Consider the following 3,747-nt stretch of genomic DNA (forward strand, 5'->3'; position numbering starts at 1 on the left):
ACCCAGCATCCCAAGACTGGGAATCCTGCTCCCCTCCCAACTTGCACACACAACTCCCTGAATTCCCCGCCCAGGAGAAACCTCCACCCCCACCCCCACCCCCACCCAGTGTGACTGCCAGCGCTGCTGCGCGTTTGGACACAAAGCCTCCGTCCACGCTAGCCATGCTCGATCTCCTGGACCTTCTTTGCGGTATTGCACCCTGGATCTTATAACAGCACGCGCGCGTGCGCACACTTCTCAAAACACACACACACACACACACACACACACACACACACACACACAATTCCACCGCTCCTTATGAGCTGCTATGGAGATGTGTGTGACACCCTGGTGGGTTCCGTCCTGTCAAAAGCAGTGACCTGCCTAGACACCTCGGTTTGGGCAGACGACTGTCTGATTCCCTCAGCGACCACTGACCCACCTACAGCTCCGAGGGACTGGGACCTTGAACTGTGCTGCTCGCACTTGTGACTTTGCTTTCAGCACCCATTGGGCATCTTGGGGCTGGCAGCTCCGGAAGGGATAGCAGAAGGCTCGGGAGCTGGGGTGAGGGGGCGGGGAGGTGCGGGGACAGGGAAGGTGGCTCTCCCTGAAGCGCTAATAAGGACAGGGGAAAATAATGGTCCCCAAATGTAAGATGGAGGCGACTGTGAGCTCGGGTTACCGTGTGGTGGCCAGCCTGGGCTTGGCGCTGCTGCCCGAATGGACTGACAGGGGTGGCGTGGTGTGAGGCGTGGCTTCTGTTCTCCTCGCTCCTCAGGTGGGGGTGAGACAAGGCCTGGGCTTGGTCCCAGCCACCAGGCGTCTCCATCCGCCTACAGGAAGTTTATTAAGGAGTTAGTCTGCTAGGTCGCCTTCTAGGTCCCGGAGGGCTGAAGGTACTTGCATGAGTCGCCAATAAAGCAAGCCCCTCCCATGTACCACCCACCCTACAGAGGAGAAGAATCCGTGGGGTCCCAGACCAGGGACACCCCAGCAGAGAGAGGGATGGCCCTGAGTGACAGCCAGATTTGAGTTCTGGCTGTGTGTGACTCTGGCTAAGTGCCTTGCCCTGAGCTTAGTTTGCATGTCCCCAAAATGGAGGAACTAATAGCAGAGCTCAGATGATTAGATAGATAGGGCATCGACCAGTCCAGAAGCAAGAAGCACAGTAAGATTTCAAACCCCAAACACGTGGCCATGGAGTTCATTTGGACTCCTGAGGACCCCAGTCGTGTGTCACAGAGTAGAACTGCGCCAGAGGGTACTCCCCAAAAATGGCCCCCAAAAGACTAAGTGAAAATCTCGAGGCAGTCTTTCTTACCTGAAATATGTATATCAAACCATCATTCTTAAACACTATATCCACACCATTCCCCCAAACCACTACCCTCAAACTCATTGCCATTAAGTTGATTCTGATTCATAGCTATGCTATAAGACAGGGTAGAACTGCCCCTGTGAATTTCTGAGACTGTAAATGTTTACTGAGGTAGGTAGCCCGTTGTTCTCCATGGGTTTGAACTGCTGACCTTTTCGGTTAGCAGTCCACCATGTAGCCACTTCTAAAGACCACTCCTGTTTTCATGGTCTCCCCAGGAATGAGTAAAATGTTTGAAAGTATTCCTTGGCTCTGAATTAAATGAACCTGATAAGGAAGATAGAATTTGGGGGAGGAAATAATTTCTTGGGTAGATTGGCACTTTCTCGATGTTTCTGGAAACTATCATGGACAAGAAGCCAGCCAAGAACCTCTTAGCTCAACCCTTAGCTCTTCTCTAACTTGTCCCAGGGCAGGCTTGTGAAGTTGTTTGCTTCTGGTTAAGTGCCTCAGCATGAAGTAGCACCCTACATCTCTCCTTTTCCTTCCTTCCTTCCCAGGAAAATCTGGTGAGCTTTCCATGATTTTGAGAGGAGTGAAGTCCCCGTTATTTGACTGTTTGGTTCGCAGAAGGGGTTAATCTTCGCCTGGCCTTTCTCAGTATGCACACTATTTTTCCTGTGTTCTTTCATTCAACAACCAGGTCTTGGTAGGACTTCCAGCAAACACGCTAGCATGGGGCTTCCTAGAACACAAGTAGGGTCTCTTCCCTCAGCCTCCTGGGGCCATTTTATCCAGGCTCTGGAGTCAGACTGCCTGGCTCTATCCCCAGCTGCCCGTTCTAACTGTGTGCCCTGGTGAAATGCTTTAACCCTTCTATGGCATAGCTGTAAAATGGGGGTAATACTATTAGTGTCTTCCTGCAGGGCTGTTTGAGAACAGTGCCCAAAACGAAACAAGCCCATCTGCCTGTATTTCTCTCTGGAAACACCAGTCTAAGTCCTTCAAGCCAAAAAGCTAGGGTTGTCCTGGACTTCACTCTTCACTGCTTCTTGCATTCAATTTAAAATTCTGCCAAGGGTGTCTGCAGATCATATCAGGTGTCCAGCTCTTTCTCGTCACTCCTGGGCCGTCACCCTTGTCTAAGCCAATGGCACCTTTCATCTTATTGCCCAGCCTGTCTGTCTCCTTGAGTGTAATTTCCCCTGCTAGCCCACCTCCGGTCACCCGAAGCCCATCTCCACACAGCAGTCACACTGAATCTGTTTAAAGGACAAGGCCGACCACATCACCACCACATTCCACTTTGTCTAAACTGACTTCTCATGACTCTTAACAATAAAACCTCAACCCTTGCCCTGCCTGACCTCAAGCCCCTGCACGAACCATCTCCCACCATAGCCCTCTGACTTCAGCTCAGAGCTTTCTTCTAGAGCCACGCTGGTCTTTCTGGTTGTCAGACAAGCAGACTCATCCCCACCTCAGGGCTCTTACACTTGCTGTTCCCTCTGCTTAGCAGACTCTCCCCAGAGATCTTCATGGCCATTGAGTCCTAGGGCGAACCTTCCTGACCACATGACTGCTTCACATCTCACCAGCTTTCCTTCCCATCAGAGCACTGATAGGTACCTGCTGCGGGTGCTTTTCGCACTCCCCACTAGACTATGAGCCCCATGAGGACAGGGACCGTATCACCTTACTTACCATCAACGTATCCCAAACGCCTGGGTCAGTGCCAGACTACGATAGTGCTTAGTCTCCAGCTAGGGTAGCAGACAGACTGTCAGGAAGAACAGCCGCAAAGGAGAGTAGGCACCCCTGGTGCGCACTGCTCTAAGAACTCGGCCTTCGCGAGCGCCTTTAGCCTTAGCAGTCATCTCCTAAGGAATGTTCTGTGATCATTCCCATTTTACAACGGAGGCTCCCACCGTGAGGCTTACTAATCTTCCCACAATTCATGTAGAGTGACTTGAACTGTAGCCCTGGCCCAGCAGTTCTCAACCTGTAGGTCGCGACCCCTTTGGGGGTCCAACGATCTTTTCACAGGGGTTGCCCAATTTATAACAGTAGCAAAATGACAGTGATGAAGTAGCAACGAGAATAATGTTATGGTTGGGGTGTCACCACATGAGGAACTGTATGAAAGGGGCACAGCACGCGGCAGGTTGAGAACCCCTGCCCTAGGCTGAACACAGAGTATTTCAGGAGTGACGACAAGAACCCCAAGCCAGACTGTGGGTTCAAAGGCAGCTTCTTCGTGGGCCCTACAGGAATTCTCTGACATAGGCCTGCTTTTCTTCATCTTACCCACGTGGAGCCTGAGGCTCGGTGAATGGTAGAGGCTCACCCAGGACTCAGCTCTGTCCTGTCCTGTCCTTGCAGAAGGGCTCAGTTTGGTGGCAGGACCAGGCTGACTGCTCCAGAGGCCCAGGAGCAAGGCC

This window comes from Echinops telfairi, unplaced genomic scaffold (assembly GCF_000313985.2).
Source record: "Echinops telfairi isolate 266 unplaced genomic scaffold, ASM31398v2 ScPeMD7_23;HRSCAF=83, whole genome shotgun sequence".
Classification (NCBI taxonomy): Eukaryota; Metazoa; Chordata; class Mammalia; order Afrosoricida; family Tenrecidae; genus Echinops; species Echinops telfairi.